Raw genomic sequence first — 25,695 nt, 5'->3', positions numbered from 1 at the left:
CCCAGCTTAAACTGAAGAGGCCCTGGGCTGGGCCAAGAGTGCCACGGCCCGCTTCCACACCTGCACCCTATTAGTCCTCAGCACTCAGGCAGATTCCATTACATCTTCAGATCGCTTTTCCAAACATACCAGAAAGGTCATTTCCTGTTTTTCTTCTTTTTTCTTTAAAAAATGAAATAGCTGCAGACTTTACAAAGAGAAAGCAGACCATTTTGTTGAGGACACAGAGCACAGAAGTGGGACCTGGTCCCACAGGAGGTACCTCCTCCAAGTGAAGAAAGTACTCCCGAAGGGTTCTGGGGGACTGCTGGCTCAATTCAAAGGGAAGCAGCTTCTCGTGGTGGGAACCAGACCAGAGGCAGAGAGGCCATGGAAGAGTCAGGACCCCGAACTGAGCAACTTCTTCCTGGAAGAAAGGCTGGCAGGGAGGGCCAGAATCTGGGAAAAGCAGGGCTGCTGGTGACAGTCCTGCTGGCTGTGGACACTGGCACTGCAGCTCTGCCAGTGCCCTATGGGCACACCTGCTGCAGGGTCACCAGAGAGTCTCCTGCCAAGGCAGTGCCTGCTGCCCATTCTAAGAGCAGACCCCTGTGAGGCTTTCGTTTGGAAGGAGACAGGTGGCAGGCCCCAGCCTCTGCACCTGCATGGCTCAGACCCAGCCCAGGCCCAGCACAGCCCTAGTGCAGGAAGCTTCAGAGATGTGCTTCAGGAGGCCATGGGGTGACAGGGAAAGGCAGGGTGCTGGAGACAGGCAAGGCCTTCAGTGACCTGCATGCTACCGAAACCAAGGAGACCATTTCTCCTCTTCCACAGCCTCTAGGCCCATTGGACAACCGGGCTGGTCACTTTTTCTCTGACCACTCTCCTTGTGGAATGGAGCTTCCAGAACCAGACCCCCAGGACTCCTCCTCATTCTCCCACACAGTCTCCCCCTCCTCCTTGGGACCTTTAAGTTGGAGTCCTCCAGGACTGGGGTCTGGGTCTTCTCTCTATATTCTCTTTTCCTTTCCCTGAAAGAGTGTATGTTGATGACTTCCAAACAGCCCAGCCCTCTCTAAGAGCTCTAGATTTGCAAACCTCCTTGTCTCCTTAGCAGGTCACTTGGATATCTCACAAGCACTTCAAACTCCATTCGTCCAAGAGGAAGGGCCCAAGCCCACTCCCCTGCAGTCTTCCCCAGCTCAATAAGGTAGTGGCATCCATCCAGGCCAATGAGTGGGAGACCCGGAGTTGTCCTTGATTCCTCTGCCTTCCTTACCACCCCCATACAATCTGTCACCAGGCCCTGGAGTTTCTACTTCAAAACATGGCTTGAAGGTACCCACTTCTCTCCTCCAAGCCTACCACCCAGGTCTTACCTGAATCCCTGGAGGAGCCTCTCCCTGCTTCCTTCTTGTCCCTCTATTTTCTACAGAAGCAGTTGGAGTGATGTTCTCAAAATCAGGTCATGTGATCCCCCCCCTTGAATCCAGCCTTTGATATTTTTTCATTCCCTGTCTAGCACAATCTACACTCCTTTCTATGGCCCCACCTTCCCTGTGAACTTTTGTCTCAGTAATAATTGTAACAATAATAATAACGGCTAGTGTTTATTGAGCACCTAAAGGTCAGGTGCTATCCTTTATATAAGGTCATTCATTTCATCTTCACGATAAGCCTGAGAAGTGTTATTATCCTCATTTTACAGATGAGGGAACTGAAATACCCCCTTGTTTATTTGACAAATATTTGCTGCATACTATATTAGATTCCAGGTGTACAGATATGGTCCTTGCTTTTGTGGAATTTAAAGTTTATAATATAGTAGAAGAGAGAGACAAAAATATAAACAACACAAATTTTGGTAAATGCTATGAAGAACAAGCAGCTTAGAGTGACACACAGTAACACAAGGGAACTGCCTGTGGCCAGGAGGTCAGGGAAGGCCTCGCTGAGAAGTGACATTTAAGGAGGGTGAGGAATCAGCTCTGTAAAGAGCAGGGTGATAAAGAATGTTCCAGACAGAGAGAAAAGTCTATGTGAAGGCCCTGAGGTCAGGAGGAGCTTAGCTGGTTTGTGGAATGAAAGAGAAGCCAGAGTGGCCACAGCAGAAGGGGCCAAGGAGGGAGTGGAAATGAGGCATTCTGCCGGTTTAGCTGGTTGCCCTGGGAGGCTGGGGGACACTGCGCTTAGTGACAGCACACAGGCTTCTAAGCCCAGGCAGAAATTGTCTCACAAGTGGATTCCTGGACCTGGCTTTTCACATTTTCCTTCTCCAGGACCCTGACATGGGGGCCCTGTAGAATCCCTCCACCCCCACCAAGGTTGGGAAGGCCCAGGATGTGCCGCCTGGAGTTGTGTGGTATGGGGGACATGGCAGGGGCCTTGGAGTCTCTCGCCCTTCCGCCACTCACAGCTGGGTTGTGCTGGGCACCTGGCTGACCACCGGCTCTTGTGTAATATGGGATGGATGCTAACAACTGCCTTGAAAGGTGGCTATGGGGAGTCACGAGAGCCAGCACTTAGCCCTGACAATGTGCCAGACTGCGCCAGGCCTCGTACAGGCATGATCTCATTAAATTTTGCAGCAGCTTCATGAAGCAGGCAGTGCTAGTGCCCTTGTGAACAGAAGGGGAAGCTGGCGCCCAGGGAGGTTAAGTAGCTTGCCTGAGGTCATACCCCTACTGATATGGAGCACTGAGTACCACAAAGCTGGAAATGAATTAGCACCATGCCTGGCCCCTCATGAGGGTGTGTTAAAAAGTGTCTATTCTCTTTTCTCCCCTTCTTTCACTCCTTTTCCTGGTCTCTTAATAAGGCATTTCTGAAGGAAGGGTAAAAAAGCTATGCAATCTGAAGAGAACGTTCTGTGATGCTGGTTAAAGCATACACCCAGAACGCTTCACCAGGCTTAAGCAAAATTCTGTTTAGGATTTTCAATTAGAGGTAAAATACTCACAATCTTTCCAGTTATGATGTTGATTCTCTGAATTATGCCACTAAATTTCTGGTATCTCGCTTCATGACATTAGTAAAAACAATTATTTGGGGTGTTCTTTTAAATAACTCTCACTTGTTCCCTGCCCTAACAGCGACAACTCACCCTGTGATAGTACTTGACATAGGGCCGGGGCTGGGGATTGGAATTGTTGAAGCAAACCCTTTTCAATCCATGAAATGCTGTGCTTCTGTGGGGGTCCTTGGAAAGAGGCAGAATAGTCCAGCTAGATCACTGCTTGGTGACTCCAGGGCTCAGCTAGAAAGCAAGTCCCCATGCCCACGGAGAGCAGGACAGGAAAGGAATGTGAGATCCTTCCAAACGGGTCTGCCAAAGCCCAGGACTGGGTGGAGCTCCCGCTCTGCCACTGCCAGGCTCTGTACCTCTGGGCAAGATTCCTACCCCCCAAACCTTGGGGGCCTCAAGTTTGGAACGAAAGGGTGAGACTGGACTTTTCTGTAGTAGTTTTGAAACATGCCTGAAAATTCTCTGACACTCTTCCAAAGGTGGAGTCTAATTTGCATCCCCTTGATTGAACTGGCCTTAGTGACTTTTTTTTTTTAAGATTTATTTATTTATTTATTTATTTCTCTCTCCTTCCTCGCCCACCCCAGTTGTCTGTTCTCTATGTCTATTTGCTGCGTCTTCTTTGTCCACTTCTGTTGTGGTTAGCGGCACGGGAATCTCTGTTTCTTTTTGTTGTTGTTGTTGTTGCGTCATCTTGTTGTGTCAGCTCTCCGTGTGTGCGGCACCATTCCTGGGCAGGCTGCACTTTCTTTCGCGCTGGGTGGCTCTCCTTACGGGTGCACTCCTTGCGCGTGGGGCTCCCCTACGTGGGGGACACCCCTGCGTGGCAGGGCACTCCTTGCGCACATCAGCACTGCGCATGGGCCAGCTCCACACAGGTCAAGGAGGCCTGGGGTTTGAACCACGGACCTCCCATGTGGTAGACGGACGCCCTAACCACTGGGCCAAGTCTGCCGCCCAGTGACTGACTTCTAAACAAAAAAAAAAATGCAGCAAAAGTGACACTGCATGACTACTAGGGCTAGGTTAGAAAAGGTGATACACCTTCTACTTGATACTCTCTTGGGACACTTGCCTTTGGAGCTCTGAGCTGCCACACAGGAAATTTGAGGCCACCAAGCTGTAAGGAAGCCCAACCTGGCCCCATGAAGTGACCACGTGGAGCGATCCTGAGATGACATGAAGAGAGATAGACCCAGCCAGGCCCTAGCAACTCCAGCTCCAGTTACTATTTGACTATTCATCTAACATGATGGCAAACACTTCCCATATATAATCTTAAGCTCCACAATATCCCTACATAACTAGATTCCTTGTACACATAGCCAGGACATACTGGAGCCCAGATTCAAACCCAGGATTGGTTTGCTCCTAGATCTGAGGCTTCAAAAGCATTGCCTCTCTTTGGCTCAGGGAATCAGAGGATGAGGGAAAGGTGGGTTAAAAGGGGCTGATGTGACAGGAGGGGACTCACTGTAAGGTCCTTCTCTACCTTTCCCTTCATTTGTATCTGTCTTCGCCCTGTCATCTAATTTGCTAAAGTTATGCTCTAGCATTAAGAATTACAGAACACTCCTTCATTCCTTCAGTCATTCATTCAATACTTATGAAGTAGAAAATGTTTTCAGCAATGATACTATGCTTTTAGAGGCACTGCATTATTTAATCGCCACAATGGAGAAACATGGCTCTGAGGAGTGGCATGAATTCCCCAAGATCTTTCAGTTAGAGGCTGAATCAGGATTTGAATTTGGGTTTCCTCACTCCCTAATTAAGTGCACAATCTTTAGGATGGTGCATTCTGGTGATGGCTTTGTCTTGATGTGTGTGATACTGAACCTGTCTCTTCAGAGAACTGGCCTGCCATCAAACCCCTGCCCCTCTAGTTTCTCTCAGTGCAAATGGTTATTTCCACTTGCACTGTAATAATCTGGTTGATGAATATTCAGAGAGATTTACTGAGCATCTAGCACAGAGCCTGGTAAACATTTTTTTTTAAAAAGAATAAATGAATCAAGGAGTCAGGAGACATAACAAGGATCTGCTAACATGAAATAGCTCAAGAGAGCATGCAGTTATATGTCCTCCAAGTACCTGGCAGGATCCTGTGCCAGGATCTCCTAGTGACCAGCATCTACACAAGTGACCTTCATATCAAGCAAGACAGAGGGAGAAACCAAGCCAGGGAGTCCAATGGCAGAAAGAAGAACCTGATGCCAACGGAGAAATGGGGCCTATGACACCACCATCATTGAAAGGAGCCTACTTGACACTAGATGTTGAAAAGTGGAAATTACTCAGGAAAAAAAAATCTATCTCCTTCCCATGTCAACCCTAATTTGAGGCACATTAGAGACATGATAGTAACTTTCAGCTAACAAACCATTTATAAAATACATTAGCGTCAAACCTCATTTATCTAATTGTTCCTCAGGGAATGACTCACTCCTGATCACCGAGATTCCCAAACTGTTAAATGCTTTTATTCTTTTACGTTTCAAAATCTCATCTGGAGAAAGAAAGTAAATAGATTAGTGGCTCCCTAGAGACTAGGGATGGGAAGGTTGGGGAACCACAGCAGGGTTTCTTAGTGGTGATGGATGTACAACTTTGTGAATATGCTAAAACCACTGAATTGCATACTTTAAGTGGATGAATTGTATGGCATATGAATTATATCTCAGTAAAGTTGGGGAAAAAAGCTATTACCTGAAAAATACACTTAGGAATTCTGAAAGGATTCTAATGGGTTCTTTACAAAAGATCATTTAAATACAAAAGAAAGCAGGAATGGAAGAACTGAGGAGCAAAAGAGGTTTAACACTTAAAAAAACCAAACAGCTAAACGGCAGAAGAAAGTCCTGTGTTATCAGTAGTTACTTTAAATGTAAATGAATTAAACTCTAATCAAAAGGAGAGATTGGCAGAATGGATAAAAAAGCATGGCCTAACTATATACTGTTTACAAGAAATTCACCTAAAATTCAAAGATTCAATTAGGATAAAAATGAAAGTATGGAAAAATTATTCCATGCAAATAGTAGGCAAAAGACCTGAGTAGACATTTCTCCAAAGAAGATAAACAAATGGTCAATAAGCACAGGAAAAGATGTTTGATATAATTAGACATTAGGAATATGCAAATCAAAACCACAATGAGATACCACTTCACATCCAGAGGATGGCTAATATATAAAAAATGGAAAATAATAAGTGATGGAGAGGGTGTGGAGGAAATGGAACTCCAGTGCATTGTTGGTGGGAACATAAAAGGGTGTAGTCACTGTGGAAAGCAATATGGCAGTTCCTCAAAAAGTTAAATACAGAATTGCCGTATCACTTGGCAATCCCACTTCTAGGTATATACTCAAAGAGAGTGAAAACAGGGTTTCAAACAGATATTTGTGCATCAATGTTTATAGCAGCATTATTTACAATAGCCAAAGAGTGGAGGCAAACCAAGGGTCCATCAACTGATGAATGGATAAACAAAATATGATACATACACAAAATGGAATATTATTCATTTGTAAAAATGATGTTATGATGTATACTACAACATGGATGAACCCACAAGTTATCATGTTGAGTGAAATAAGTCAGACACAAAAGACAAATACTGTATGATCTTACTTACATGAAATACCCAGAATAAGCAAATGTCATAGCAACAGATAGTAGATTATAGGTTACTAGAGGCTGGGAGTGGGGTGGTGTGGGAAGAGAGAGTTACTGTTTAATGGGTGCGGAGTTTCTGTTTGAGATAAAAAAAAGTCATGGTAATAGATATTGGTGATAAATTTTACAAAATATTGTGAATGCAATAAATACTACTAAATTGTATACTTGAAAGTGGTTAAAAGTTAAATTTTGAGTTGTATACTTGTTAATACAATAAAGTTTTTTAAAAATCTCAGTGGTTTGTGAGAGTAAAAATAAGGTTTATATCACACACATGAACTGGCTGGGGTGGGGAGGGGCAGAGGGGAGCTGTTGCTTAGTGGGCATGGAGTTTCTGTTTGGGTTGACAGGAAAGTTTTGGTAATGGATGGTGATAATGGTAGCACAACACTGCACTTTAATCAATACCACTGAATCATATACTTGAAAGTGGTTAAAACAGATAATTTCATGTTGTATATATGCTACCACAATAAAAACTTTGAAAAAACAAAAGCCAAAACCCCAGCTCTAGACTTAACATAATTGCATCATTCTTAAGGCTCAGTGGCTCTGGCCCAGAGGCTCCCACAGCAGTCGGAACAGAAGGCCCTTTGGGGGCTTGCCCTCCTGAACTGGCCTTGGTCAGATTAACAGTCCTGGGAGCTGGCTGCCGTGATCTAGTTACTGCAAATATCTGCATTCAGAGGGTCCCCAGGGGCACTGAGTCAGAACAGGAAAAAAGTCTAGTGGCTCAGGCAGCTTCTGTAGGACAAGGACCAGCTGGGGATTTTTAGGCGGCTGCCTGCCAAACAAAACTCTGTTTTGACAACAGAGAAGAGGAATCTTAGGAGAGGTGCTGGAGACAAGGTTGGCCATGGAAGGAAATTCAGAGGAACTGGAAATCCCCCCATCTAGGACTAGGACTTGGACAGAAAAATAAAGGAGACTGGAGATTTTGCAAGGAGACAGAGCTGAACGGAAGGATGAATTACGGAGTCAGAGTGTGTGAATCCTGGCTCCACCAATTACTAGCTGTGTGATGCTGAGAAAGTCATTTCAGCTCTCGGCGCCTCAGTTTTCTCAATTGTAAAATGGGGCTACCAATCACCAACTCTAAGGTTGTTATGAGATTAAAGGAAATACATACATAACTTTTAAAATTCTTTTCCTCCTGGGAACCCCAAAAGGTAAGTAATGGAGGAAGTACGATATGATAATTAATAGCTCCTGCTCTAGCCGCAGATCAGACTTGGGTTCAAATCCTAACCCCACCACTTAGGCAAGATTCTTAACGTCTCCAAACCTCAGGTTCCTCATCTGTAAAATGGGGGCAATAATACTTTCCTTGCAAGGTTGTATCAGTATTAGAAATAATGGGTATGTAATACCTGGCTCAGACAATGAGATGCATAATTAAGGGTAGGAATCACTACTATCTTAGAAGTGAAGCTAGAAAAGACATTTGCATGTGGATCTTTACAGCAGCATTATTCACAATTTCCAAAAGATGGAAATAACCCAAGTGTTCATCAACCAATGAATGTATAAACAAAAGGTGTTATATACATTTAATAGAATACTATGCAGCTCTAAGAAGAAATTAGGACACATACGATAACATGGCTGAACCTTGAGGACATTATGCTAAATGAAATAAGCCAGACACAAAAGGACAAATATTGTAGATCTCATTAATATGAACAAAACATGAAGAATAAGCACATGGAGTTAAAACCTAGACTACAGGTTACTAGGAGATAGGATGAGGACTGAGAAGGGGTACTGATACTTAACGTACGCAGAATTTTCAATTAGCTTGACTGTAGAGGTATGGAAATAAAAATTGATGGTAACATATTATAGTGAGTATAACACAGCTGGTTTATTAACGGGATTGTGGTTCAAAGGGGTAGTCTAGGGATGTAAATGTCCATTGAAAGAATGCTAGAGAATAACCTAGAGAATGAATAACATAGCGAACCCAGAGGTGGATGAGGATTGTGGTTAATAATACAAATACAAGAACCTTCTTCTATGAACTAGAACAAATGTACGTCACTTACAAGGTGGTAAGACTATAGTGATACATGGGAAAAATACAATTAATGTAATTTATGGACTACAGTTATCAGCAATATTGTAATATTCCTACATCAATATCAAAGAAGGTACTGTATCAACTCTAAGGGTCATTAATAGGTGGGTATGGGATTATTCTTTTGGACCAAGGAAAATGTTCAAAAGTTTACTGGGGTCATAACTGTAGAACACTGTGATGAAAGTGAAGGCCAATGAGTATATACTTTGGGTAGGCTGTACAAGGCATGGAACTGTATAACACAGTGAACCATGTGGAGGAAGATGGACTGTGGTTAACAGTACAAATATGATATATGAGAGTGTTGTCTCATGAACTATAACAAAAGTACAATAAAAATACATAGTGTTAATAATAGGGGATATATCGAAAAATATATCAAGTGTAACTATGGACCATAGTTAGTGGTAATAGTCTGACCATGTTATATAAAAAATCTGTAACAAATGTTCCACAACAACGTAAGGTGTTGGTGGAGGGGTGATGTATGGGAATTCTGCACATTATGCATGACTGTTTTGTAAGCTTACAAATTCTCTAATAAAAAAATGAAAGAAAAAAAGTGGAACTAAATTTAAGAAGTAGCTTTGGTCTAGTACAAAAAATACAAGATAAGGAGCTTTAAAAAAAAGGGTAGAGTAAAATTCTGGTATTGGGAATTGAATCATGTCCCCCACAAAAGGCATGTTCAAACCTTAATTCGTGTTCTTGAGGGTCTGAACCCATTTGTAAATAGGATCTTCCAAAGATATTATTATTAGTTAAGGTATGGACAAATTGAATCAGGTGGGCCTTAATCTGTATTACCAGAGACCTTAAAAAGTAAGGAAATTTGAATGCAGTCAGTCAAAGAAAGCCATTGGAAGAAACTAGACTTCAGTGGAAACTAGAAGAGAAGACACGAGGAAAGAGAGAGTGCCATATGGCAGAGAACTAATATCACCAGAATGCTGCCCACTCCACAAGAAAGCATGGCCTTGTCAACACCTTGATTTTGACTTCTAGCCTTCCAAACTGAGAGACAATAAAATCTTGTGTTTCAGCCAAAACGTTGCGTGGTATTTGTCATAGCAGCCATTGCAAACTAAGACATCAGGTTATGACATAATCTGGTTTCAGTCCTTCAGCCAAATGACAGCCTCTGAGAGCCCCAGTTTCCTCTTCTGTAAAACATGGAAGCCACCTAATGAGACACGAGTATAAAAGGCTTAGCCCAGTGCCGAGCACTAGCGCACTCATTTATATGCTAAAAGCACAAATTATGCTGTTCTGGCTAAAATAACAGCTCGGGCTTTGATGGTTTCCAGTGAACTCTGCAGATTTACATGGCTTGGCGAGGACCCAGCCTCAGCCTTTGATATGTATCTTGTTCATCCAGGCAGGATATTTACTTTCTACTCTCTCCACTTGCTTCCCTGGCTCCTCTCAAAGGGATTTTCTTTGTGGCCAGGGGATAGGCAGCCTCCTTGGGGTCTGTGGTCAGGGCAGGTGGCAGTCTTTTTGTAGATGGAACAATGTGCTTCCAATACTGCGTGGCCTGCCCTCCCTGCTGATGTGAGAAGGAGATAACCTGGGGAAATAACCTTGGAGAAAAGGACTGACTGAAGGGAACATGCCAAAAGGGATGTCTGCCCGCAGGATTCAGGTTCCAGATCATGTTTTTGTTGTCTGAGGGCTCTGCACAGAATTTTCAAAGTTTGTAAGAGAGTAGAAAGGCCACCCCTTTGTTTCTCTGTGGCCTCTGTGCTACCTAAAAGGCCTGCAGGAGAAGTACCAGCACAACAGCAAGCTATACACGCAGCCACTAAAAACTGGGCTCTAGAGTGCAGCTCTTCCACTTCTTTCTAACTGTGCCACCATGGGCAAGTCATTCATACTTTGAACCTCAGTTTCATCATCTATAAAATGGGAATAATCATATTTCATAAGGCTAAGTAGCTATAAGTGCTTATCATGCCCAGCACATGGTTTAAATAAATAGTTGTTCTAGAAGCTCTGCTAGGCACTTTTGACTGTGCATATGACCAAGCACACATCTAGCCCTTAGTCAGTGTTTTCTCCCTCCCCTCTGTTGGCTGACCATTATGGGCTATAGGGAGAAAGGGGTGAGAGCCTGCAGGCTGGCCCTAATGCAAAAAAGAGGTAGATGCAAGTCTCAGTAGCGCCTGGCTGAGCTTGAGTTTAAGGCTTCCTGGATGCTCTGCTCATAGGGGATAGATAAGCTACAGCTACAGGAGACCCAATATCTTCTTTAGGATTTTGACAAGTCATTACATGGTAAAGGACAGAGATTTCTGGAGGCTCCAACTTGGCATGTGAAATACCCATGATGAGATGGAAGGAGAAAGATGACAACTATTACTCTTGTTTAAAAATGAGGATGTCGAAGATTACAGGTGTGATGTGATGTGTTCAAGGCCTCTTGTCTGCTTTCCTGTATATTGGATGCTCCTCCCTGTCTATGCTCCCCTCCCCCATACCTCCACCCCCTCCCCAAGGAGTAATACCTGCTCTCAGGCTTTGGGGCTCTGTCCCCTTGATGGTCTAAGAAGGAGCAGCCTAGGCACTGAAGAAGAGGGTGATGAGAGCAGACTAGGGGAAAGTTGGACCTCCACTCATACTAGTCCACTGTCCAAACTGGAGGTAGAGAGCCCAATTCCTACGAAGTCTGATTCCTGTCTCCTCTGCTTAAAATCCTCCAGTGACTTTCCATTTGAAGCCATCAGGGCAAAGCCCAGACTCATTCATAACCACCTGCTAACTCCATTCCAGCCCTCTCCTCTGCATTGTGTGCCAGCCCACAGAACTCCTTTCAGGTAGTCACACCTCGCTCTCTCTAACATTCATGCCTTCACCATACTCCTCTGTAAGTTGGGAAGTCTCTCCTTGCCCATGGTTCTCCAGACTATCTTCCACTCACCTTCCAAGCCTCAGTACCCTCTGCCCACCAGCACTTGGTACCTATCAGAGACAAATGTTAAATAACTGTTCTCTTTTGACAGCTAGACCTATAGGCTTCCTGAGGGCAGGGACTATGCTGTTTTTGCTTTGGTATCTGGTGTCCAGTTCATAGGAGGTGCTCCTACTTGTGGAGGTAAATACTTGCTGAATAAATGTACAAATGAAAAAAACCTCTCCTTGCAGGACTCCTAGGCAGGAGTCTAGAATGAGCTGCACTGGACACAGTTACACTATACTATGATGCTGAGGACCCAATGCAGAAGACAGAGAAAAAAACAAGTCCCTCTCTCTCCTAATGCAGCTTCCATTCTAGTTTATGGACAGAAGCAGAATGGATCCAGCAGGCTCTTCAGAGAGAAGAGCTCTTCCCCAGGCTTTTTGGCACCTGTGTGAAAACTTGCTCAGAAATGACCCAGGCAGGTCTGGGCCAAACTGGCCTGGGCAGTTGTCTATTCTAATACCTTTACGATCCAGCATGCCTGAGCAGGTGAGGTCTTTGTGGACCCTGCACTCCCACTTAACAGTGCAAAGGGATTAATCAGATTTGCAGATAAATAGTGCTTTAGGTGAACAGTTAATTATCATGTTATCTATGATTTAAAATTATTAACTTATGCTAGAAACATTTAAATAGCATAAGAAGATCAACACTGGCCCAAAGTGGCCACATTTCCAGGCAGGCCAGTCATGCTGTATGAACTGCAATTTGTTTCTAACCAAAGAGACCTGTATCATCTCTCTTCACCAGACCACTGAACTGTGCCCCATTTCTTTGGGCTGGGTTTTGCCTGTTTTTGCTCCTCTATCATTGCATTAAAATTCCTATTGTGTATCCCAGTCTTTGTGAAAAAAGCTTTATAACAGACACTTGGTAGAGAGGAAAACTGGCATCACGTTCAAATTTCCTAATAACTCTGGTGTGTGATTCTGTTTAAGTATATTTTTGAAGAAGGTCTCTTGAAGTCATCAGAGGTAAATTGTCTTTCTGATGCTATAAAGATACTTCCTGTACATGGAATCATGGCCATAAACATAGAGAGAAATAACATGTAACTTCTGAAAAGTGCCAGCCTGCCTCTTCTTCATAGGGCTAAAATGCCTTTCTAATTTCCTTTGGAAACTATTTCTTTTCTTTCTTCAGGCAGAAACAAAGGTATTTAGGCAAAAGCTTAAGATGCTGCAGTAGAGTGGTAGGAACAGTGTGTTACATACCTGAATTAATTTCTTTTTCCTGCTTGCATCTCTTTGGATTTCCACTGTTGACTAATCAATGTGGAAATTCTAAGGAATCAGAAAGAAAAGCAAAAGTTACAGTCAGACATGATCTAGGGTTATAAAGTGAAACAATCTTTTGGGAGGACAAGTCAACAATATTTATTAACATATTAAAGATGCACCTTCTTTGGGCCAGCCAAATTCCTAGGCATTTACAAGATAAATGTGCTCAAATAAAAGGAGGTTCTGTGAAACACTGTGTAATAAGTGAAAAGAAGGGGAAATAACTAAAGGTCTGCTAATAGGAAAAAGGTTAAATTAATTTATATTAATAAAATAGGAAACTATATGACCAAGGGAGAGTTCATTGTACTGACACGGAAAAATGTAAATGCTCTATTGTTAAAAATAGATTGTAAAATTTTATATATTATTTCTTTAATAAAAATATGAATATGCTTAGAAAAAAAGTATATAGTATTTGCATACAAACACATTATTTAAAGTATATATACACAGAAAAAGACAAATAGCAAGGTATAAACAATGGTTCTCTCTGAACTTCTTGAGAGATCAGTAGAAAAGGAGTAAAAGACTTCCTTCATTTTTTACATTATCTATTTTTGTTTTGGTTGAAAATTTTTAAAAAAGCATATATTTCCAAAAAGATATACAAAAGGCAAAAGCACATGAAAAGATGCTCACCATCACTAGTAATTAGGGCAATGAAAATCAAACCACAAATACATTTGGATGGCTATAATAAAAAATAACAAGGAAAATGAATGCCGGCAAAGATGTAGAAAAACTGAAATCCTCAGACAGGCCTGGTGGGAATACAAAATGGTATGATCATGATGAAATAATTTGGGTTCCTTAAGAAGTTAAACATAAAATTATTATTTGACCCAGCAAGTCTACTCTTAGGTATATATCTCAAAGAATGGAAAACCGATGTTTAAACAAAAACTTGTACATGAATATTCATAGCAGCACTATTCACTACAACCAAGACATGAAAACAACCCAAATATAAGCCAAATATCCATCATCAGATGGTTAGACAAAAATGTAGTACTTCTATACAATGGAATATTATTTGGCAATCGAAAGGAATGAAGTGCTGACACATGCCACAACATGGAGTAGCCTTGAAAATATTATACTAAGTGGAAGAAGCCAGTCACAAAAGAGCACATGCTGTGTGATTCTATGTATAGGAAATGTCCAGAATAGGCATGTCTATTGAGATAGAAAGCAGGTAAGTGGTTGCCAGGGGCTGGAAGGATGGGGGATGGGCAGTGACGGCTAATAAGAATGGGGTTTCTTTTGGGGGCAATGAAAGTGTTCTAAAGTTGCTTGTGGTGATGGCTGCACAACTCTGAATTGTACACTTTAAATGGATGAAGTATATATATATGTGAGTTATATCAATAAAGTTTTTTTTTAAGCATGTATAACATTCATAAATATACATACTTCTTTCTAGAATTCTATGCCCAGCTAAAATATTAGGAGGGGAAAAGACATTTTCAGACAAAGACTGCACAAGTTTACCATTCACAGACTCCAAGAAAATTCTTCAGTTAAAAGGAAACTAAACACAGAAAAATAAGTGAGATTTTAGAATCAATAGTAAGCAACGGAATTGGAAAATATAAAGGTAAATTTAAAGAAGACTGAACAAAACAAAGTTTACACAGGGACAAAACCAAGGTGAAACTAAAGTAGTTGACAATAACAACACTGAAGATGGAAGAGAGCAGATCAGAATTAAAACTTTCAAAGGTCCCTGATTTATTCAGGACAAATACAGATACATTGTTTTATTTTAGACTCTAAGTCCATGATGCATACTAAAATTTTAAAGGTAATAACAAAAAAATAGAAGTAGGATGCAAAAGTTCTAAACCAGTTCACATGCTTCTGGCTAGAAAAGCCTAATTATTAAAAAATGTCAATTCTTCCAAAATTACTCCATAATTTCAATGAAATTTGAACAAGAACACCAACAGATTTTTTGGGGGGAGGGTACGTGGATAAATTACTTTAAAGTTCATAAAGAATAATAAGCATCCAAGAAAACTGGGCAAGAAATAGTGAAGAAAACTCTGAAAACTAGTTAGGGGAATTTATCTTATTATACATTAAAAATTTACTATAAAGACATTATATAAGAGATATGGTATTGGTAAACTGGCAAGTCCAGAAATAGATACAAGTAAATAAAGGAACTTAATTTATGACAAAGCTGGAATTCCTAAGCAAAAGGGAAAAGATGTTTTATTTACTATATGGTGCTGGCATAATTAGTTACCTGTCTAATACAAAGCCAGACCACTACCCTTGGCTATATATAAAATAAATTTCAAAGGCATTAAAGGTTCTGGATTAAATTAAAACAATAATAATATCAGAAGAACATTTAGGACAATAGTTATATAACTTTGAGATGGGGAAGTCATTCCTACACAAGACAAGAAATCTAGACACCATGAAAAGTAGAAAATAGATATATTTTACAATGAAAAAAATTAAACTTTTTCTATATCACAGATACATAATTTTTAAATCACTGATTAGGAAAAATATTTGCAACTTTTATGGAGTCCTTAATATATAGATATATAAAGAGCTCCTATTACTTGTTGAAAAAAAGGCAAACTCAAGAAAAAGAGGTGAAGGAAAATGAGAAGGAAATTCAAAGAGGAAAATGAAATGCCTAATCAGCATGAAAAAATGCTCAATCTCACTAGTGGTAAAGAATACACAAAGTAAGCAACTATGAGACACCATTTCCCCCATCATCTTGGCCACGAAATAGACCAAGAGAAAAAGAGAGAGGGAGGAAGGCAGGGAGGAAAGCAATGATTCAGGGTCATGGAAGTACTCATACTTCTCAGGGGAGAGTCACTTATTACAACCCTTTGTAAAGTAAACTCTCTGTATGAAACTTTGTATTAAACTCTTTGTAAAACGTTAAATGCATATGCCCTTTTACCCAGCAATACTATTTTTGAAAGTGTACTCCTACAGAAACAAAAGCAGCAGTATATTAGGATATGTATACAAGGAATTTAACACCACAATATTTATAATGGGGGTGGGGGTGGGGGACAGGGAACTAGTAGAATATCAAAGGAGGAAAGTAGAATAAATTGTGGTTCCTCCAGATCTATAGCTCTGAAGCTATTTGAAAGAGTGAATTAGTTACTGTATCTGTTCATGATGTATTGTTTAGTGGGAAAAGTCAATTGCAAAACAATGGACCAAGTATGACCCCACTTTTGACAAAACAAATAACCACACACATACTAAAACCCTATATCCATTTAAATATGAGCTTGGAGAAAGTTATGGAAAGATATACAAGAAGCTGAAAACACTGGTTACCTCAGAGGTATAGAAACCGGGAGTAAGGGAAAAAGAAGAGGGAGATTATAACCTTTCCTTTATACATCTTCAAGTTGTTTAATTAGTTACAATAAGTGAATGTATTACTTTAGGGAAAAATAAAAAAAACATACCAGAGCAGGGAAAGAATACTGGTAAACCATGTTATATATTATTCATTTGTCTTTACACAGGACAGTATACTTTATTTCCTAAGTACATATGACTTTTATATTAAAAGGGAAAAATTCTGTACTTGAAAAAAAATTTCCCCCTTTAGCATCAAAAAGAAAGCTTAAACAAACAAACAAACACACAGAAAGCTTTTGCTTGAAACTGCAATGGTGGGTGGTACGGGGGCTGTTTCCTGTGGCTCCTGCCTCCTCCAAACCCAGTTTCCTGGGAGTGGTGTCCCTGCGGCTGGGAAGCTCTACAAACCGCAGCATCTCTGCCCATGGGCTCTCTTGGTCTCCAAGTAGATGCTTTGGGTTCTGTATCAGATGGGTCCTGAAATCTAGATAAGTAAAATGGGATGGTTTGCAAATTATTTTAAAGAAAGGGAAATTGATTATCCGAGGGGCCGATGTGAAAGAGAGAAGAGGAGTAGCATTCACCATAAGCTCTTGGTGGAGAGCTACCCTATTCTGAACGTGCCACTTTAGGCTTCTCTGGACGGTAAACCCTGCCCTCTCCTGGTGGAATGTTCTGCTTTTAACTTTTATTTTATTTCATTGATAACAAATACATCAATGAAATAATAGTGATACCTCACATTTCTATAGCACTTCATATTTTACAGAGCACTCTAAGATACCATATTCTATTGGATCTTCACAATGATCCTAAGATGGGAACAGTATCATTCCCACTTACAGATGAAAATGAGGCCCAGGGAAGTTCAGGATCTTTCTCCGGTCACACAAAGTTGGTAACAGAGCTGCCGTACAAACAGGTGTCCAAGGCCACGTCAAGAGAGAGCACAAGTTTGAAATCACAGAGAGAAAGGGGAACTGCTGGTAGGCCAAGGAATAAAAACATCCCCTTGGGAGTAACAGATTCCTACCATAGTCTCTTCCTGCCCCTGGTGAAATATTCTAGACTAGGAGTAATTTTCTATGCCAACTCAGAGTTTGCTTATATACTGGAATATAGCTGCTGAGTAAGAGAAGAAAAATCCCCTTTAAAAACCGCCTTCCTATGCTCCTCCCAGGCAGCCACCAACATCCCACCCCTGCTTTAAGGCCATAGACCTCGCCCTGGGGACAGAGCGGGCTCCTCTTTCATCTCCAGGCCTCCGGAGTCCCGCTCTGGGTCTGGTACAGACTAGAAGCACAAAGGTTTCCACCTCCCATACCTCAAATTCACCCACTTCTTCCAGCTCCATCCAATCCCCAGGTTCTACCCGACATCGATCATCTTGCCTCTGCTGCAAAAGCCCCTTGCTCAGCTCCACTCTGGCCTCCAGATCTGGGCTCCACACAGACGCCTGCATCATTGGCCCCTGCCTAGTTCTCTTAACCACCCTGTATTAGTCAGCCAAAGAGGTGTTGATGCAAAATACCAGAAATCAGTTGCTCTTTATAAAGGGTATTTATTTGGGGTAGGAGCTTACAGATACCAGGCCATAAAGCATAAGTTACTTCCCTCATCAGTCTATTTTCACGTGTTGGAGCAAGATGGCTGCCAATGTCTGCAAGGGTTTAGGCTCCCTGGGTTCCTCCCTTCAGGGTCTTGCTTCTCTCTGGGTTCAAGGTTCCTTTCTTCCTGGGGTTTGCTTCTCTTTCCTCTGTGTGCTTACTTCCCAGGGCGCCAGCTTAGACTTCAGCATCAAATTCCAACATCAAAACTCCAACATTAAGAACCCTCAACTATGTTCTTTGCCTTACCTTTTATTTGTGAGTCCCCACCCACCAAGGGACAGGGACTCAACGCCCTAATGACATGGCCCAATCAAAGCCCCAATCATAACTCAATCATGCCCAGGTACAGACTAGATCACAAATATAATCCAATATATATTTTTGGAATTTATAACCATATCAAAGTGCTACATACCTCTTCCAAGCTCTGACCATCCATTTCTCTCTTCCCCTCCACTCCCTGGCCCCCTTTCAGCTTCTCCAGCACTTCCCCTACTTTCCTGCTTCAGGGCCATTCCTACATGTACCTTCCTCTGCAGGACTGTTCATTCCTGTTCCTCCCTAAGATCTTGGCAGAATTGACTCATCTCAGCTTAAATGCCACCTCTACCAGGAAGCCAGCCCTAATCACACTGTCTGTACCCTCTATCACTTCACTGATGGTTTACTTCATAACCCCATATTTATCCTGCTGGCTTTATGTGCAAGGGCCACTATCACCTTGCTCAGTGCCTGGCAGATATCAGGTGCTCAATAAATACTGGCTGAATACATGAAATATTTATTGGTGTGAACTGAAGGCTTGGCTCAAACACCTCTGGCCTCTACTTCCTCAGCTTTCTACAGCTTTCTGGACCTCTCATGGGGCACGTTGTCACACATATTAGAGTTATCTGAATCCTGTTTCCTATCAGACTGTGAGCAACTTTTGAGTCTTAGTTTCTTGGTAGAAAGCACCTTGCATAATGCCAAATACAGAATGAATTCTTTTTTTTTTTTTTTTTTTACATTCCCACCAACCATGTACGAGTGTTCCTACTTCTCCACATCCTCTCCCACACTTGTTATTTTCCATTTTTTAAATAGTAGCCATCCTAATGGGTATGAGAGGCACCTCATTGTGATTTTTAAAATTTATTTCTCTCCCCTCCCCCCCCATTGTCTGCTTTCTGTGTCCATTCGCTGTGTGTTCTTCTGTGACTGCTTCCATTCTTGTCAGTGGCACCAGGAATCTGTGACTCTTTTTTCTTGCATCATCCTGCTGCATCAGCTCTCCGTGTGTGCGGCGCCATTCCTGGGCAGGCTGCACTTTCTTGCGCGCTGGGCGGCTCTCCTTACGGGGCGCACTCCTTGCGCGTGGGGCTCCCCTACGCGGGGGACACCCCTGCGTGGCACGGCACTCCTTGCGCGCATCAGCACTGCGCAAGGGCCAGCTCCACACGGGTCAAGGAGGCCCGGGGTTTTTTTGTTTGTTTGTTTTTTAAAAGATTTATTTATTTATTTCTCTCCCCTCTCCCCCCATCCTGGTTGTCTGTTCTCTGTGTCTATTTGCTGCATCTTCTTTGTCTGCTTCTGTTGTCAGTGGCATGGGAATCTGTGTCTCTTTCTGTTGTGTCATCTTGTTGTGTCAGCTCTCTGTGTGTGCGGCGCCATTCCTGGGCAGGCTGCACTTTTCTTCGCACTGGGCGGCTCTCCTTACAGGGCGCACTCCTTGTGCGTGGGGCTCCCCTATGCGGGGGACACCCCTGCGTGGCAGGGCACTCCTTGCGCGCATCAGCACTGCGCATGGGCCAGCTCCACACGGGTCAGGGAGGCCCGGGGCTTGAACCCTGGACCTCCCATGTGGTAGTGGACGCTCCATCAGTTGAGCCTAGTCTGCTTCCCTCTTTGTGGTTCTGATTTGCGTTTCCCTGGCAGCGAATGGCGCTGAGCATCTTCAGAATGCATTCTTAACAGTAGATGCATGCACACATACACACATGACGCACAAATGAAGGCTGCAGCCGCTAACCAACCACTGATAGTAGTTTTCCTGCCCAGTGGACTGCAGCACAGGACACAAACCTCTTTGTGTTCTGCACACAAATGCAAGACTTAGTCCACGCAGAAACTAAAATGAGAGCTAAACTTGAAATGCAGTGGTAGCATAGGGATGAGGAATTGGGGGCAAAGGCCCACTCATTTACTGCTCATGGGAACTTAAATAGGTAGAAACTTTGAGGCTAAATAGGGAATATATGTTTAAAAAAACCCAATATGCCCTCCAACCCAGCCATGCCTTGTTCAAATATTGGAAAATTGAAATCACTGAATGGGGATTTATTTTAAATATGTTTCTTTGTATTATCTAGCTTTTCTTCTGTGAACATGTTTTACTTTTTTACTCTGAAAAAAAGAAAATTAAAAACACCTCATAATTGCTATAAAAACAAATCAACACAAAAATCCAGTGATGTTTTAGATTACAAAATCACCCATCCCTGTTTCCTTACTATGACTTGGGATTCCAGATTCAGGGTCCTCCTGAGTGGGGCCCTACAATTTGTGAGGAAGGGTTCCTTTCTTTCTTCAGAAGCTTTAGGGGCCAGGAAGGTGCTAGGAGCGAGAGCTTCAGCAGGGGCAGCTCTGTTTCTCCCTAGCACAAAGGCTGGCAAAGAACTGAGGGTCAGGGAATGGAGGGTGAGTTGGTTGTTATCAGCCCAGCTCAGGATGGACTGGAGAGACATCAGCATCTGGCCTTCTGGGATGCTGACTCTGGCATTTTTTAGCACTTCCGCCTATTTCTTTTAGAGTGCTTTTCACATGCCATTGCACTTACCCACCTGTATATTTTCTCTACTGCTGAGAACTCCACAAGCCCAGAGGCTTAATCACCCTGTTCCTCTAAGCCCAGTGCTTAGTACCCAGGAGGCCCTAAGAATATTCTAACATTGAATGTTAGAGACCACACTGATAAAGTACTACACGGTAACTGACCTAGATCCCTGGGGCCTAATATGAAGGCATTAGCTACCAAACACTTCATTCCTTTAGTGCCTGGAAGGTCCCTTTTTCAGTTCTGGAGAGCCAAGTTGAAGACCAATAATTTCCTGAAATATTAAATAGGCTTCTTTTCACATTACAAAATGCCGGCTTCCTCGATAAGAGCTGGTGCATTCTAAACTGCAATTTAGAATCATTCAGCATAGCAGTTGACTGCCACTTCCAAAGAAACCACTCTTTGAAGGATCACTACTCAAAGTTTTTGTAAGGCATTTCTGAAAGATTTCCAGGAGGTAGTCAGCTCAGCCTTGGGTCATGATTAATAACTTGTTTCCAAGAACTTTAGATTTTCCACCTCTGTCTCCACTTAGGAATCACTTCAGGCCCCTCATGAAAACACTTTCAGAATTAATTGGGCAGTGCTGCTTCTTCTCACACCCAGAAAGTAACACCTGCTACCAGCTTCTTCCTTAAGAGGTTGGGCCAGGGTTCTTTGGTCCCAGGAGAATAGCATCCTCTTCCCCTTTGGGCCTCACCCCTAGCTGGATGAGCTGATGTTCAGCCTTTCTTGACTATGTGACAGAAAATATCTGTGAAGCTTGGTTTGAAGGGTCACATGGCAGCTCCAGGGTCCATCACAGGGCATTTCAAAATTGATGAGTTCAGAGATGATGTCAGGTTCCTTACACAAATGCCATCCTGAAGATCATTTATGACTGAGGGGGCAGATATCTGTGTACACTGGTTAACATTTTCTTTCTGGAAATTGTAAAACAGCTTATCCTGGGCATTTGCTTTTTTACAGACCAAGTACTTTAGAGTTTTATCCCATTTCATCCAATCAATTACCCTTTGAGGTAGGTATGATTGTTAAACACAATTTACAAAAGAGAAGTAGGTTTGTGAGGTGAGGAGATTGGTCCATGATCTCTCAGTGAGGAGGTGGAGGAGGGCAGAACTCTTACCTGCTATTCAGGCTTCTCTTTGAAGCCAAGTCTTACAAACTGGTAGGCAGTACAGACACTAACCAGTCCACGGTCACAGTGCAAACACCCACAGGGGCTGGGGTTAGGCAGGAGGTGAGAGTGCTCAGCAGACCAGCCAGAGGGACAGAGCAAATAGTAATGAACTGGCAAACCCACCCCATATAAGACATTCAAATTCGAAAAACAAAACACTCAGACTTCTGACTCTAGTCCAGTCCTCCTCATTCCACAGAGGGGAGACTCAAGTCCCAGGAGGTGATATGTTGGAAAACTCTATCACCTCCTTCACCCATTAGCTGTGAGACCTTGGGCATATCACTCCTTGCCCTGTGCCATGCTTATGTGTAAAATGGAGATAATCTCAGTCTCACATCATTGCTGTGAAGATGAAAAGGAATCACCTAAGCAAGATGCCCTGCCCTGTGTATGACATGTATTTCAGGAAGATATAAAAGCCAAGGAAGAAACATGACAACTAAATGTAATGTGGGTTTCTGGTGGGGTCCTGGAACATAAAAAGCATGTTAGGTAACTAAGGAAATATGATTAAAGTATGGATTTTGGTTAATAATAATGTATCAACATTAGTTAATTATAACAAGTGTACCATCCTAATATAAAATGATAATAATAGGGGAAAACTGTGCAACTTGGGAGATGTATATGGCAAGCTGTATTATCTGCCCAATTGTTCTATAAATCTAAGACTTTTTTTTTTAAATGGAAGTGAAAAAGAAATGAAAAATTTTCTGTACTATTTTGAATAAGTGATTAACATATGACCTAAGGGGATAAATGGAAAAGTTATAGAGTATCAAGTGTCAAAACTACATAAAGCAAAATCAGAATAAACAGTTGATATTCTGTGGTAAAAGAGTATTCTGTACTCATTTTTAACAGTTTTATTGAGGCATACCATAAAATTCACCCATCATAAATGTGTGATTAAGTTATTTTTAGTAAATTATAGTGTTGTATAATCATTACCACAACTTATCCTTTTACTCAACCTATCTTAATTTTGAATCTAAAGTTTATCTTTTGTAGATAATATATAGTGGAATCTTAGTTTTAAATTAATCTCTGCCTTTTGATTGATATGTTTAAGTTTAGTCCATTCATATTTAATGTGATTATTGATATTATTGAATTTAAGTTTGCCATTTTTCTATTTGTTTCCTATGTGTGTCATTCTTTTTGTTCAACATTTTAACTCAGCTATCAATTTTTAGTCCTTTTTTGGTTTTTAGATATTTTCTTATTGATTGCTCTAGGGATTACAATATCCTGTCACAATACTCTTTCAGATTAATATTAAATTTTGATCAAATAAAGCAACTTGCTCCAATATAACTCAGTTCCCTCATCCTCTTGTGCTATTATTGACATGTGCTACCTATGTATGTTATTAATATTAACCCAGTAATATGTTGTTATGATTATTGCTTTACACAGTTTTATTTCTTTTAAAGAAATTAAAGGAAGAAAAGAGTAAAATAATTGTCCTTAAAAAAAGCCAATTACGAGCCCAGGAAATAGTCTCTTCCCCAACTTGCCCTCATTTGAAGATACTCTAAGCTTTTTACTGCCAAGGAGGAGAAGTAGCTGTATTAGGACAAGCACACTGATAACAGTGCTGACTCTGATACTGATAGCACAAAACAAGAAACTAAAGCCCTCATCTGATACATGGAGGCCTGACTGAGATGTGCCAGGCATCCCACCGTATTTCCACCCCACCTCTCCCTGACTAGGACTACAAGGAACCCGGAAACTTCCCTCTGGAACATCACCTCTTCACCACCGCCCCATGAAGACGATGATTTTGTAATTATCTGAAGTTTTAAAATGCTGGGGGTCTGGGGCTGAGGCAGAGGAGGAAGCCCTGCCCACAGGTAGTTCCAAAGCAGCAAATGCTCTCCCAACTCCTTCAAAGGGATTAGCTGCTGGGGAAAGTTGCAGCTTTGAGAACCCTCTCCTAAACCATCATCTTAATTCAAACCAATAGTTTTAAAATACACAGTTTCCTGACATTAGGGTCTTAATCCTTAAATTCCCAGGACTTGGAACCTTAGAAACTTAAAATTCAAGATTTGATGACTTCTTTGGCTTTTTTTTTTTTTTTTTTTGTACTTTGGCCATCCTTTTCCTGAAGCAGAAGAGGCCACATCTAGTTTAAATGAAGGGGAAGGAAGGCAAATAAATGGACAAAGGGAATTCCCTCCTTTTCTCTCAAGCTACGTAGTACAGTGGACTTGAAGTTAAAATTAAGGACAATGTGTTTTCTCTGTACATTTATTAGGCAATAGAGAATACAAATGGACAAGACAGGTATACACAAGAGACAGTGAGCCAAAGTTATACCAATAATTATGTAAATACAGTTTAGGTAAATACTATGAAGGAGTTCAGGATAATATGGGAACATGTAGTAGAGATTTACCCTCAATCAAGGATAAGGGAATAATAATACTGACCTTCTAGTGTTATGTAAACACCTGAGCATCACATAGGGCCTAGCACTTGCGAGGTGATCAATAATGTTAATTTTTTCTTCTCCCCCCCAATGTGTACATATGCTCATATGCACATGCACACATGCACCCCACACTGAGCCTTTTTTAATCTCTTTCTTCAAGAGCACTAGCCCTGAAAAAACCACAAAAACAAAGAAGAAGCTTAATACTGGCAATTTTTGACCTCTTTAATTGTCCTGTTGGGACCAGATTTTAGCCATTCTGGCATACTGAAAACCAAGGGGAATTTATTCCTGAAGCCATATGGGTCCTCCTCAAAGGGAAAAGAAATATGAATGGTTTGTTCCTAGCTGAATTTAGAAATATACAGATTGTATAGCTTTGTCCCCATGTATGGGTACAAATGAGGAAACTGAGGCACAGAGAGTGTGACACATTCACCCAGGATCACATTTTCCTTGGGTTGCCCTTCTAACATACAATGGCTTTTTTTTTTTTTTAAGCTGAAGTCTTTCCCCTTTTAACTTTTCAAGTGTATTTAACCTGCCAGCAGAGGGGATAGGACATGGATCTAATTTATGCCTCCTGAGACCCTCGGCTCAGATACCCACTCACAAGGCGTCTGGGAGCAACAAGGGCCTCCTCCCTTCCTCTTTGCACAAAGATACTAGCTTGGCTTAAAATTATGAAACCAGACACCCACAAATAAAATGCACAAAATGTTTATTCTAGAAATAAACAGCAATTCTTTAAAAAGGAAGCAAAAAAAAAAAAATACACACACACCAAACAAAACAAAGCCAAAGTCTTGGAGTTCACTCAGTTACAGCGGCATTGGGGCTGTACGCGATCACTTTGTGAAATCTAATCATATCTATATTTTAAATTTAAAATAGCCACCTTATATTTGTGAGGGGAAGATTATGGGTAATTTTCACTTTCAGAGACATTTATTTCTGGAATTTGTGACAACTTTGTAACTAGAGGGGAAAAGTTTTACAAACATCAATTTCTAAAGGGGAATTTATTTCTTCATCTACATTTGGGAGAAGGAGCTGATTTTAAAGCACTATGGCAAAGCTCTTTGGGTAAAAAGTAAAACAGCATTTGAATGGAGCCTATCTGTGAGATTTGAGGCTCCGACTCTTAGCCCTAGGCAGTTTTAGACAAAGCTGTAATTTTCAGAGCAAGCCCATATATATCATAATATAAAAATAGACACTTTAAGACCAACAGGCTGGAAAACAAGCCCTCCAGAGAGCTCTGCTTCTCCCTG

The 25,695-nt window shown here is 41.6% G+C and overlaps 1 protein-coding gene across 10 annotated transcripts in view; it reads right to left on the bottom strand.

Annotated features, from left to right (window-relative positions):
• PKIG (cAMP-dependent protein kinase inhibitor gamma) overlaps positions 1–25,695 on the bottom strand; it is a 120,346-nt gene that overhangs the window by 16,730 nt on the left and 77,921 nt on the right. For all 10 annotated transcript variants that reach the window (XM_071211732.1, XM_071211728.1, XM_071211730.1 and 7 more), the window contains one exon: positions 12,939–13,007. The gene's annotated coding sequence lies outside the window, so the exon portion shown is untranslated. The remainder of the gene's footprint in view (positions 1–12,938; positions 13,008–25,695) is intronic.

This window comes from Dasypus novemcinctus, chromosome 24, assembly GCF_030445035.2.
Source record: "Dasypus novemcinctus isolate mDasNov1 chromosome 24, mDasNov1.1.hap2, whole genome shotgun sequence".
NCBI lineage: Eukaryota > Metazoa > Chordata > Mammalia > Cingulata > Dasypodidae > Dasypus > Dasypus novemcinctus.
The sequence above is the reverse complement of the archived record's forward strand: the minus strand, read 5'-3'. Positions and strand labels throughout refer to the sequence as shown.